Below are 14279 nucleotides of genomic sequence, written 5' to 3'. Positions count from 1 at the left end.
TGAAGCCACCCCTTCTGCCCCTCCTCCCTTCGCCCGAGGAGGGTCGCGGCTGCGGAGGGAGGGCTTCCCGGGCGCTTGGGAACTCGCCAAGGCCCCCACCCCGCCACTCCCAGTTGGAGAGGCTCCCCCAAGAACTGGAGCTCCGAGCTCTCCCCCACCCCCCTCCGGCAGCTGCTGCAGCCTCCGGCTGAGGTCAGGCTCCACCTCCTTTCTCCGGAGGGAGAGCGTGAGGGTTGTTTGTTGTTGGGTGTGAGAGGGAGAAGGTTCGAGATCACCTGGTCCGGTGGGCCTGGGCCGCCCGAGCGGGAGGGAGCTGGGCCGGGCGGGCTGGGGTCGGCGGGAGCCTTCTGCAGAGGCTGAAGTGCTAACCTCAACACCACCCCCGCGGTTTCTAAAAAAGCAGCTCCATCCACTGCTTTAGTTCTTCATCCAGCCGCCCACTCGCGGGTGCCCTCTCCGTCGCCCATCCCGAGTGGAGTGGCCAGAATGCCCCAGGCGAAAGGGCTAGCCAGCGGTTGGGTTACCACGAGGAGTAAGACTTTTCCTGCTCTCGAGAAGCTTCCAGTCGGAGGGCTGGGATGTGTTGGGGGAAGAGGGACAAGTAGGCAGGAAACAGCGTGATAAGCATAACTTCGTGACAGCAGCACACAATGGCTGCTGAGGCAGCAGAGGGAAGAGTGTGGGGTCTTCCCCGGGGTGGGACTGGAGGGAGGTGCGAGGACGTCCTGAGAAGGGGCTCAGCCGAGAGCAGAATCTCTATGGAGGGGCACCATTCGTCCTGCAGAGGTGCCATCGGTAGAGGCAGAACGAAGTTGAGGACATCGAGCTGTGACATAGGGGGTGAGACTAGAGGTAAAGGTGGAGAGGTGGCTGCGGCCACCAAGGTTTGCAAGTCCTGCGGAGGGTGTTCACCCCAAAGGCATTGGAGGGCAGGGGGGCAGATTTAAAGGGAAGCAGGGTCCTGGTCCGATCTGCGTCTGCCAGAGATCCGGGAAGGCACACGGGCCAGCAGGGCGGTGTGGCTCGCGCTGGGCGGCATGTTCCACTTTGCTTCCCACCCGGCGCTGTCTTACCGGAGGGATAGTTAACCTTGAACCTCTCCGCCTCCTGGGTGGGGGTTAGGCGGGAAGGGTCCGCCCTGGGGAAGAGTCCTGTCTCCGCGCCGCTCCCACCTGAAGCAGGGCTCTACCTCCTCTCTCCCCAGAGAAGGCGTGGGGTGGGCCCAGCTCATCCATCTCCTCCCTCACCCCTTCTGGGCAGTCCTGCCCTCCCAGAATCAGTGCCATTTCCTGTAGCATTGACAGTAAAAAAGGCAAGACCTTGGGGACCAGCTTTACCGTACAGGTGCTCTTTCCCCACCTGAGGTGGGACTAGAATTGTCAGGCAGTAGACATTGCCGATAACAACCACATAGAGACGCTGGCTAACGTCCCTACTGGGGCCCTGGGACTGGCATCAGACTGAGCACTTGACTTTTGGGAGCCGGTTCCTTCCGTCAGCGCCCCAGTCATTGCCAGGAGATAGGCTCACTGTCACCATTTCACAGATTAGGAAACCGAGGCTTAGAGAAGGTAATGCTTGTCCCAAGTCACACAAGTGAGGCTTACAGCCTGGTCTGCCATACTCTCAGGTCAGGGTTGGACCCCCCTCCTGGGGCCCTAGCCTACTGTAGTGCCTTCTACTGACTGACCTTGCCCTGCTTGCCCGCCCACTCGGACCTCGACTGCTCTCACCAGTCAGGGATTGCCACCTCAAGTAGGACAGGGCGTGGGGGTGTCATCGAAGCCTTATACTATACAGCCCTGTCCTTCCCAGCGAGGCTTTTCCCATGACACCTGGAAGCAACCTCTCTGGACCCCAGCACAGGTCATGCCTGTGCCTGTTTGTTCCTGAAGCTTCCTGAACTCTCTGCCCCTGAAATCCTCATCCTCAGAGTCTTCAGACTCAGAAAGGTCTCTGAAGGCTCAGGTGAAGGTCTCTGGAATTGAGGTCCACATCGCTCCCTGATGCCCTGAATTCCTAAGAGCCTTGGCATCTGCGACTTTGCCTGGGTCTTTGATGAAACTACAGACCTCTGGAGGGCAGGGCTATGGCTTCGACTTCCCCTTTAAGGCTTCCTGTGTGTCTCGCCTATTCCTGCACCCAAGGAAGGATGGCATTCTGGGTCTCCCAGAACCTGGCCCCAGGACACAAAGCTCTTTACTTCTCCCCTTCTGAAGATCGACTTAGGGGTCCCCCATGGCAACCTTTAAGCAGAATTCGGCAGGTAGACAACTTCTGTTTTGACAAGTTCTTGTCTCACAGGACTTTTAAGAAAGATTAAAATTAGAAGCCAAAGCCTGTATTTTGGGTTTAAAATAAAAATCCAAATTTCTGCTCTGGCTGGGTAGCTCAATTGGTTAGAGCATCATCTCAATCTACCAAGGTTTTGGGTCAGACCCCTGGTCAGGGCACATACACTAATCAGTAACGAATGCATTAATAGGTAGAACAACAAATAGAAGTTTCTTTTCTCTTTCTTCTCTCTCTCCCCCCCTTCCCTTCCTTCCTTTATCTAAAATCAATTTTTTTTTTAAAAAAAAAGAACTTTGTAAACTCTTAAAAATAATACAATTCCAATTTCTCTTCAACAGTCAGCTTGGGCCCTGGCCGGGCTGCTCCGCCGGTTGCAGCTTCATCCCACACTGCAGGCTGGGGGTTCCATTCCCGGTCAGGGAGTGGATGGGAGGCAACCACTCAGTGCTGCTTTCTCACGTCAGTGTTTTTCTCTCTCTCTAAAATCTATAAACATGTTTTTTTTATTTTTAAAAAGCCAGAAGATCTGGCTGTTTTTGGCCCACCTTTCTACTTGCAACAATAGGCTGGTACTGAGAACAAATGCCATCTCTAGCTCTACTTCGTCATAGTCCCACCTTGCCCTCTTCAGGCGCTCATGAGACCTGCCTGACTCAAAGGTTTTCAGGACTGTGATCCTTGCACTGTGGCCGCAGAGACAACGATGGGTGTCTTAAGTTTTTGGAGTGTCCGCCTGCCGAGGACCTACACAGACAGCCTTGTTACATTCTCACAGCCTGTCTCCAATAGTGCCTTTATTATTGCCTCAGAGACAGATGTTTACTGAGCACTCTCCAAGATCCGTGCAAGTATGCTGGAGATGAAAAGGGATGTTAAACATGGTCCAGCATCTGTGGGCTCCTCGAGGTGACTACTCCTGAGAACACGGCATAATGCCTGGCAAATAGTAGGTGCCTGATAATACTTGAACTGAATAGCAAATGATTGGTAAATAGCAACTGAATAAATAAATTAATGGTAAAGAAATGACAGTTCCAAGAAGCGTGAAATACCTGTGATCATCTGGATGTGGTTGGGACCGTGGCTTCCTCAGGGTCACTGTTCTTGGGACACTTCATCTGCTCAGCTATCAAATGGGACTATGTTGAAGGGGACCCCTCCCTGAGGAACCCCAGCAGCTGTGGACAGGGGTGCAGGAGTACATCCACTACGGCTCCTTGAACCCAGGCCTGCAGACTGCTGGGACGGGCACACCCTGGTCTGGAGCGGGCAACGCCTGCCAGAGTCAGAGGTCTTGCAGGAGCGTGGGCTCACACTCACACTCCTTTCTCTATTTCATCCACAGCAGCCCTTTTAGGTGAATATTATTCTTAAATTAACAGACAAATAAGGAAACAGAGACCTGGAGAATCTAAGTAACTGCTCAAGATCACATGGGCTTGGAGTGGTTCCAGACCCTTGCTTTTTAAATATGGCAGTTAGCACAAAGGGAAAGAGGTCTAAAAACCCTTACTCTTCCTGCATTTCACATAATGTAGTTGTTAAAGAATACAAACTCTGTAGCTAGACTTCCTGAATTGGAGTCCTGGCTCTACAGTGTCTTACAACATGCAAAATGCTTAGAACGTGCCTGACTCTTAGCAAACGCCCCCTAAACATTAGCAATTAGGAAGCCGCCCCTGTCCGGCCGTGCCTGCAGTGTGCCTGTTCCCAGAATCCAGTCCTGCAGCCCCTGTTTGCACCTCTGTCTCCCACATTGAGTTCCTACTAGGTGGTGTCCACGGCTGTGTTCTCTGCATCCAGAAGCGTGTATCCCGCTCTGGCCTCGGCTAGGCTGTGCCTCTCTTTGCTGAGTCAGGAAGGGGACCGGCCTCCCTCCTCATGACTCTGCCAGTCCACCCTCCCAAAACTAGGACCATCTTCCTTCCTCTCTACGTTTGGAAAGATTTTCGGTGGCATCCTTAACCACACCCCCCAAGGTGAGGTGGCTCCATCTCTTACGGGCTCTCGGCCACAGCCAGCGGCCTCTCTAGTGTTTGGAAAGGAACAGTGGAGGGAGAGAGTCACTTGTGGCTCTTTTGCCATTTTCCCCTTAATGGCAGTGAGCCCACAGGGGCCAGGCCAGCCCCTCGCAGCACAGGCGCTTGCCTGGGGCGATCTCCACACCACAGTACTACGCTGACCAACCATAGTACCACTCACACTCAGCTCGGCTTAGGTATGAACAGGACCTGGAAGATGATGCCGATGACATTGCTTCTGACCTTCGAAAGCTTTCATTGCACCATGACGAGACCCTCCGGAACTAAAGAACTATCACCAGCAGAGATCGATCACCCGAGCAAGATTGGCCCACGCAGTAAGCAGCCAGGTAGGTGACAGGCGGACTCCAGCACCAAGGTCTGACAGATTTTTGCCTCTGATTTGTGAATAAGTCTATTTTTAAAAACATTATAAGGGAATCTGTGAAAATCGGGCTTAGTTAGATGGCAGTTCTTCTTTATTACTGAACAGCACATGGGTGAGTCAGCGATTGCTGTTTTGATTTGTTCCTCTCCCCTGGAGTGCAGTTTGTATCAATAGGTGACACTCCTAGAGAGAGTCCATGAGCTAGGCATTGTGTTAAACTCTTTATACACTTTTTTTTTTTAGAATAAGCACCTTTATTACATGAGGGGAGAGGATTTATTTGCCTTTCTGGGCCTTGGTTTGCCTCAGCTGGACCCCAGCTCCTTGCCCTCCAGCAGGCAGGCATCCATGTGGCCACGCTGGCCTGGTTTCCAGCGACGAACGCAGGACGCTCGCTCTGCTGGAACTGCTCCTCCCGAAGACGGCTGATTTGGGCATTCTTTTTCCTTTCATCATATTTCTTCTGAATTTCCTTTGATCATTTTTTGTTTAAAATCTCATCCTCCTCAGGAGTCCATCCGCTGGGCCACCTTCTTGCAGCCCAGGGACAGTGCCCAGCAGGATGCGCACCAGTTGGTGCGGTGTGCTGCGAACAAGCACGATGCGGTTCTTTCCTAGGGCATCGGTACCGACCAGTCCGTCATTGTGGACCACATCAATAGCTCTTGTTTTGCGAGGATGACACTCCGAGCCCCAGGAGAAGCTGCCCATGTCCGGGCTCAAGGTACAGTACCTGCTGCCTCCTTGCCTGTGGACTGCGTGGGGCAGGGGGACAATCTGTGTTGGCAGCAGGGCGTCCCAGCTTATACTGTCACTTCTTGTGGCTGGGCTTCAAGGTCGTGCAGCACCGTGCCAGTTGTCCTAAGAGGTGCCCCCGGCTCGGCACTGATGGAGAGAACATGCACTCTCTTAACTCTCAACCGGTCTCGTGACTTAGGTACTGCTATTACATATCACTAATGAGGAGCCTGAAGCACAGACAGTTTCCATAACTTGCCCAGAGTCACACAGCTGATAAGTGGTGGATCCCAGCCTTGTCACTTGTAGCTGTTCCTCCATCACTTGTTCCTAAATGAGTTTCCCCAAACAATTCTCTATTCTTATGTTTTCCAGCCATCTGTCAGCAAATCATTTGGATTTTGCACATGAAGTCGCTGTGAGCCGCTATCAGACTGGAGGCAAAATGTTGCGGCGTGTTGTCATATTTCTCAGTGAAAAGAATATTCCTTGTGCGAGGTCTCATCAAAAGTACCCTTTCCCTGCCCTCTGCACTCATTTTGACACTGAAATAACAATGTGGTCTTTTAGGAACATCAGATACACTTCAACCAACTTCCAACTACAGCACACCAAGTCCTCTCCCAGTGTTTCCATTTTGGGGTAAAGGCACCACCTCCCACCCGGTTTCAAAAGCCAGGAACCTGCGAGTCATCCTTGGCACCTCCCTCGCCCTCCCCAGCCACCACCCATATCTAATCCATCACCACAGCCAGACTGTCATTTACCTCCACTCCTCAAACCTCCTCCTCCCCACCCCTGCAACCGCAGCCCTCGCCTCCCGCATCCGTTCTGCCCTTCCCATCCCCCCCCCCCCCCCGCCCCAGACTTTCCCATGCAGCAGCCAGAGGGATCTTTTCAAAACAGATCGCAGCATATCATTCTCCTGCTTAAACCCTTCTGTGGCTCCTGCCGGCTGCCAGGATAAAGATCCGAATCTGAAACAGACAACCGAGGCTGCCGTAGCCCGAGGCTCACAGATCTCTCCACACCTCCCCCCTTGCCCTCAATCTCACTCCTGAACCTGCGATGCCCCCCTCCCTCCCAAACCCGGCTTGGCGAGGGAGTGGCTCCCTGGTACAGCTTGTTGCCAGCTAGGCTAGGGTGAGGACATCTACATCGGGTCCTGTGTCCCCACCGCCTGGCAGGGTACTGCACACGGTCAGCTCTCAGTGACAGTTACTGAATGAAGAATGAATAAATGAACAACTGGCAGAGAAATTAAACCTTCGCCTGGGCCATCTCAGCTCTGCAGTCCGACCGCTTTGCCACGTGGTCACAGTGCTGGAAAACTACTTCCTGTAGCCACACTGTGTGCCAGGCCCCAGCTGCTGCCCTTAGACTCACTCCTCCCAGCTCAGTTTGCCTGTTTGCAGAAGTAACTTTGCTGTTACCTTGGCCTCTAAGTCTCCAATGTTTATGGGTTTTGTGATTTGTGTGCATTTTTCCTGTAAAATTTACTGACTTGATGAATGCAGTGACTGGGATTCCAATAGTTATGGGTTTGACAGGGCAGGTCCTTTGAAATCTGGAGACATAAAATTTACAGTTCTGGCTCTGGCAGACCAGATGGCTTCTCCAAGAAGTTAGAGTCTGTGGCCCCAGAACCCCAATCTTTTAGCTGCTACTGAAAAGATTGGAGAATTCAGTTCAAGGCAAAGCCTTGGGATTTCCCCTGCCCATTTCTTCTCCTCCCCCCTGCAAGTCTGCCCTTGATGTTTCAGTTAAATCTGATTTCATTTAGATAAGCTTGGTGGAGGGAGACAGGAAGAGGGGTGGTCCCTCCTGCAGCCCCCCAGGGCAGGCATTCATCATGCAAATATTTCTTATTCAAGTATCTCCATTAAGCCAGACTTAATGCTAGGGATACAGCAGCAAACCACAGACAGGTTATGTTTGGGTGAGTGGTGCTTGTGCCAGGTTTTAAAGAACAAGAAGCATCAGCCCTGGCCCCGTAGCTCAGTTGGGTAGAGCATCATGCTGATACCCCAAAGTTATGGGTTTGATCCCCGGTCAGGAGACATACAAGAATCAACCAATGAATGCGTAATTAAGTGGAACAACAAATTGGTGCTTCTCCCTCTCTCTCTCTCTGTCCCTCCTTCCCTCCATCTCTAAAATCAATAATTAAGTTTTTTAAAAAGAATAAATAACATTAGAACTGATTGAAGCGATCTGTGTTATGTCAATTTTCTCAGCTAAATTGTAATCTCATAACTGTTACTGGTCTTAGACTCCCCCACAGCCCTGGTTCATGGTGCATAGTGGCCACTCGGTAAATGCTGACTCTTCTGAGCTGGAGGCTGGTGGATGCAGGGATGGTTCACTCAATGGGCTGAGCCAGAAGTGTGCTGGCTGGGGGCAGGAAGCTGGACCAGCAGGTCCATCCACTGACTGGGGGCACTGGGTGGTGGACTCAGAAAACCCTTGCAGGAGAGGCAGATGAAGTTTCCATGAGGCAGCAGGGAACTGAGGTGGGTGGCTGTTCCTGGGGAGAGGGGGAGGCTGGGGAGAGGGGCTGGGCGGAGGGAAGGGGCTTATCAGAGGGCCTTGTGGGGAACCGTGAGAGGGCCGAGCCCACAGGAGTGTCCACTTGAAGCAGAGGGGAACGCAGAAGTTTTAGGAGTGCAGAACATGAGACAGGGAAGGTTACGCATTAGTGAGGGATCTGCCTCTGAGCTAAGACAGAGGAGCCAGCGTTTGCTTGACCCTTCTCTGGGGAGTGCTAACAACCTTACAGGTGGTCTTGCTGCCTATTGACAACAGGTTCCACACTCTGCGGCCCTTCCGGCTCTCTCACCCCACCCCCAGGGCCTCTCTCCAGGGCTCAGGAGTCCAGGGCATGAGGCTTTGTCCCCTTGGAGATGTGGGTGACGGGGAGGGAAAAGCAGAAAAGCTGCAGCATGAAAATCTCCGATTGGCCCCTAAGGGTCAGTGAATGGGGAGGGGGGCATAGAGGGGGGTGGCAGGGCTCCAAGCACCTGGGTATCACCTCACAGAAGAAGACTAAGAAAGGCCCACCTGCATTCCAGTGAGGACTTCATAGTCCTTCACTCTGGAGCCCCTCAGTGTTCAGGGGGTGGGGGGAGGTACCACAGGGAGGTGGAGATTTCAAAGACCAACCTGCTTCCCACCCCACCCCTTCTCAGCCCTGCAGGGCCAAAGGGTGTATTCTGCCCAGAGTCACCTGGGAAGTGGGGGCTGGGAGGTCAGTAGTGAGAAGAGCTGGTGCTTGCTGGGTCTGAGTATCTAGGTGGTGATTCTCCAGCCTGAACCTTGGCCAGCTCGACCACCAGAAGCAGTCTCAGCACCGGGGAGCAGGTCCCTGTTTTCTCAGGCAACTACAGTTAGACAAAATTCACACACCTCCAGCCTTAATTAGCAACTTTGCAATGGCCCCAACCCCACCCGTCTACTCTCTGGGTCAACAGACCCCACCCTTCCATTCTGGGCCGACAGTGGGAGTCCAGAAAGAAACAAAGGACTGGGCAGGTCGCCGGCCGACTGTGAAAGGACGCAGAGTCTCATCTCACCAGCCTTTTCTCATTTTAGAGTCCTACTCCCCCTATTTTAAATCTTAATGAATCTTATAATAAATTTAATTAAACAATTTTACTTCACCAAGTAATGGGATCTACTGCAGACTCAACCCTGCCCAGCCTGGCAGCATCAGATAGGGCTCTAGCATGGACTAAGAGACTTTGCTAAGCCACTCCCTTAAATAGAGCAAGCATTTGGGGCTGGGCCCCCAGGTTGTCCTGGAAACACTCCACTTTGCAGAGAGTGCCTCTTGGGAGCCCAGGCGGATGTGCCAGGGGGACTCTCAGGCCAGGCCAGGCAGGCAGCCCCCGAGCTGGGCTTGTCTCCCTCAGGCGGCTGCGAGCTCCCGTTCCCGGCCTCTGCTCCTGAAGCACAGCTAACAGCCTGTGTCCCGGCGTGGGTGCCATGTTTGCCTGTGGATGGGCACAAGGGAACAGGTGCGTTTGGATGGAGAGATGTCTGTCTCTGGTTCAGAAGGCCCCAACCTTCTCTTTGTCCCTTTTCTCCCTCTAGTGATGGGAGGGCAGCCCTCTGTCCTTCCTCCACTGATCCACTGTCCTCCTCGAGGAGGAAGATGGTGCCTGTGCTGAGGTATCCTGGGCCTGGAATGTTGCTCCTCTCTTTAAGAAACTCCCACTGACCCATCCAGCCCTTACTGTCCCATGCCTTCCATGGCCAAAGTGTGCGGGGCCGCCTGGCAGAGTGCCTGGGAACGCAACTGTTCCTGTCTTGGGCTGCTCGAGCTAACTCAGGGCCGTCTCCCAGCCCCTGGCCCAGTGCACACCTCTGAGCTTTTCTGGGAAGGTCTGTTGGTGATGCAGTTGATGGGCCTGAGCAGGGAGGTAGTGATGCACCTCTTTTGCCATATGACTTCTCTCCCTCGCTGAAAATAAACTCATGCGGTTGGCCCTGTGGCTGGCATGCCACTTCTGCCTGGGTCACCTCTGGTGGCACTATTTTAAAAAGTACTGGTGAGCCCTGACTGGTGTGGCTCAGTGGATTGAGTAGCAGCCTGCGAACCAAAGGGTTGTAGATTGGATTCCCAGTCAGGGCACACGCCGGGGTTGTGGGCCAGGTCCCCAGTAGGGGGCGTGCAGGAGGCAACCACACGTTGATGTTTCTCTCCCTTTTGCTCCCTTCCCTTCCCCTCTCTCTAAAAAGAAATAAATAACATCTTTAAAAACTATAATAAAGTATAGGTGCACAACTACTTTGAAAACCAGTTTGGAATTACCTAGTGGAGTTGATCAGGTAACACAGTAACACAGAACTTTCCATTCCTGGGACTGTACCTAGAGAAACTCTTGTGCACATAAACCAGAAGACATACACAGAAGATTTTAGAATAGCCTCAAGGTGGTAACATCCCAAATGTCCACAAACACCAGGATGGATATTAAGTTGTCATATTGTTATTCAATGGAACACTATACAAGAAAAAAAATTGACCAAATTACAGTTTTACTCATTAATATGAAGAAGCCTTTAAAACCTATACAATGACCCCACAAAGAAAGATACAAAAAAATATATTAAGTATGAGTCTGGTTGTAGAAAGGTTAAAAACAGGCAATCTAAGTGATATTGTTTAAGGATGCATACAGAGGTAGGAGAGCATAAAGAATACCCTGGCTGGGGTGGCTCAGCGGATGAAGTGCTGGCCTGTCAACAAAAGGGCTGCCAGTTTGATTCTCAGTCAGGGCACAGGCCTGGGTTGCAGGCCAGGTCCCTAGTAGAGGGTGTGTGAGAGGCAACCACACACTGATGTTTCTCTCCCTCTCTTTCTCCCTCCCCCCCCCTAAAAATAAATAAACAATAGCTTAAAAAAAAAAAGGTGAGGAGGGGACTGTCACTAAATTCAGGGCAGTGGTTCCCTTCCTTTGGGGAAAATGTGTCAGGGAGAGGCACATGGGCTTCTAAGGCACTTGGAGTAGCCTCCTCACCGACTTGTGCAGACTTTGTTTTATGGTATTATTGTTCTTTGCACTGCGCTGCATGTACATGTCACATACTTGGTATATACCATACATTTACCACAAGGAAAAAAAAGAATGATGTGTGCCCCAGCTTGGCTCCTTTTCTCCACCCAATCCCCATTTCTGTTCTCAGCTGGCAGAAGAGGGGCCAGTGTCCCTCGTCACAGTTCCTTTCTGTTTCTGAGAGGGCCAGAGGAATATAAGAGGCGGGGGCCTCCCCTCTGCAGCTGGGCCCTGGATACTCAGGGGTGAGAAGGCCTGCGGAAGGCAGGGCCAGGGGAGGCCGGCTGGCTCTGCTGTTCCTGCCAACTTTGGGGATTAGGCCAAGGCTCTGGCCCACCTGTTGTTTCACTCACTCAGCATGAACATAGCTACTGAGTGCTTTCTGTGAGCCCTGGGTGCTGTGGGGAGGATTCCGATAACTGAGGAATGGTCTTTCACCTCAAAGATCTTGCAATATCGCGGTTCGATTCCCAGTCAGGGCACATGCCAGGGTTGCAGGCAGGTTCCCTGCAGGCCAGTTCCCAGCAGGGGACGCACGAAAGGCAACCATACATTGATGTTTCTCTCCCTCTCTCCTTCCCTTCCCCTCTAAAGATAAATAAATAAAATCTTTAAAAAAAAAAGATCTTGCAATATACTCAGAGGTGATCACATACACAAACAACTATGGTACCAACAAAATGTGAGCAAAGCGTCACATTTTATTATTTACTCTTTCAATAAATGTTTGTGGAGTACCTATTATGTGCCAGGAGCCATGCTGGATGGTGAACATATAAAAGCAGTTAAATCACAATACTGGCCTTTAAGTTCTTAGGCAGATGCAGGGGAAACAGACACATGCACGGGATAAATATAAAAGTGGGGCAAGTCCACTGATGTAGATTTGCCCAGGGGGAAGGAGGGAGGGGCCCCACTCAGGATGGGCAGGATGGGGACAAGCAGTGAGGAAAGGTTGGAGAAGGGAGGTCTTCCTGAGGGAGACAGCCCCTGAACTGAGGTATTAGCGGTGAGGAGGCAAGGGCAAGGACAAGGGCAAGGGCAAGGGCTGGAAGGGCATCCTCTGCAGAGGGATCAACTGGGACAAAGGCCCAAGGGTAAGAAATAGCACTGTAAGTGTTGGCAACACAACACAAGTCCTCATGGGGATGCAGACAGGGGCTGCAGGAGGGGAAGGCAGGGGTCGATCAGAGTTCCCAACTGCCCTGACAAATCTTAGATCTTACAGGTGAGCCCCTGAAGTATTTAGGGGGAGTTTGGGAATTCACTCTGGCTTGATAGAGAAAGGTTGAGGGGCATAGAAAGGAAGAAGGCAGGGAAATTGTCATACTGTGGATCCAAGAAATATTTTGACAGGCCAGCTGTGTGTGAGGATTCAGAGAGGTCAGCTTTGAACACAGCTCTCTGCTGGAGTGACCAGGTGGAGCGCACAGGGAGAGGGGGCTTCCGCCTGGAACCAGTTTGGCCCTGGGCTCTGGCCACTGGGGAGCACTAAGTGTGGGTAGAGTTGGGGGACAGCCAGGAATGCAGGTGGGACCCTGTACCATCTGACCCCAGGGCTCCCAAGTTTTAGCCTGTGGACAAGCCTGAGAAGGTGAGCAAAATAAGCGTGGCATGTAACGAGTTTCTTATAAGCCAAATGTTTGCACTTTATTTATTTTTAGAGAGAGGCGAACGGAGGGAGAGAGGGAAGGAAACATCAGTGAGTGCAGTAGAAATAAGGATCAGTCACCTCCCTCAGCCCCCAGCTGGAAACCTGGCCTGCAAGCCGGGCAGGGCGCTCACCGGAATCCAACGCAAAGTTTTGCTTTGGGGAATGGTGCCCAACCCACTGGACCACACCAGTCAGGGCCAAATGTATGCACTTTAAAGCACTACCCTTAGACGTGTCTGCGATTAAATCCATATGTAAGCATATTACTTAGAGGCATGAAATGAATTACCAAAAGAAATCTCTTAAAGATTCAAGTGCTGTTTTGGAGGGGTGAGGAGGTGGGGTGGAGGGCGCTGTTGAGGCATCAAGGGCAAGCGTTTTTTTGTTGTTGTTGTTTTTTCCATTGAAAGGTTTTTAAATACACCTTTTAAATTATATTTTAAAACCCACGAACATTAAACACAACTTTTTAAAAAAATGGCTTTTGTTCTGAGTTTAAGTCCTTTCTACTTTTTCTAATTTCTAAAGTGACCTGTTTTGTATAAAATGATACAAGATAAAGGGTAGTCAGCTTTCTCTGTGTCCTGAGTAGTCAGTCCAGAGCACCGACAAAAGGTCCAAGGTGGTGGGCTCTGCGCGCCTGCGACCCTGCGGCCTGCCGGCAGGGGTCAGGCGAGCTCCACGCAGGGCCCAGGGAGCCGCACCCCAAGAGAGAGCCTGAGCAGTTTTCTGCAGCAGGAGGTGCCTGGGGTGGGAAGAGGCAGACGGGGGATCCTGAACCTACCCACCTTAAACTAACAGCCACCTGGGTCCTAGGTCAGGCTCGGCCGGGAGGGACGAGGAGTGTACACCCCTCCCATACCCCCAGTTAGGGTTTACACCAGCTCTGGCTCCACCCAGCGCCTGGGCGGGGCTAGTTTGTCCGCGGTTTGTTTGCGGTGCCCCTGGGCCACTCACCTTATTGGTTTGCTGGAATGGGGCCCACGTGCAACCCTGTCTCCCGAACCCGGGTAGTCGCAAATCGAGCTAGTGTCAAAAAGAAACTTGAGAGGTCTGCCATCACTAGATCACAGAGGTTTATAATTAGGACTCTGGCATCTTCGGAAGCATCCTCAGGGCCCCAGACCAGCTCTGAAAGGCTGCCTGTGCCTCAGAATTACCCCTGGAGTGGTGATTAGGTTTGGGGCCCATCCAGGAACATGCCTTTTCTTCTTTTTAAAACAGATTGCCAAATTCTCATAAACGGATGCCTAGGCCACAGTTGGAGAACCATTTCCTTAGCATCTATTACCATCCCACAGAGCAAGCGGTAGGAAAGCAGGGAAGGTAATCAACAGGGGAACCTGGGCTGATAGTGCGACCTGAGGAACACCGGAGTGGAATTAGAGGCAGCCCCTGGAAGGAGGGCTGGCAGCTGGTGCTCCAGAGTTGCACAGTGTAACTCTAACAACCGAAAACTCCCAAAACAACCAAGGTGGAAGGGCTCCCTGGTTTTTCCATTCATAACTCAAGATATGCTTTTTTTTTTCTTTATTTTTTAATGTTTATTTATTATTAGAGAGAGAGGAAAGAGAAAGAGGGAAAGAAATATCAATGTATGGTTGCCTCTTGTGTGCCCCCCACTG

The sequence above is a fragment of the Artibeus jamaicensis genome, unplaced genomic scaffold (assembly GCF_021234435.1).
Source record: "Artibeus jamaicensis isolate MK-2021 breed Jamaican fruit bat unplaced genomic scaffold, CSHL_Jam_final contig_1132, whole genome shotgun sequence".
Taxonomy (NCBI): Eukaryota; Metazoa; Chordata; class Mammalia; order Chiroptera; family Phyllostomidae; genus Artibeus; species Artibeus jamaicensis.
The sequence above is the reverse complement of the archived record's forward strand: the minus strand, read 5'-3'. Positions refer to the sequence as shown.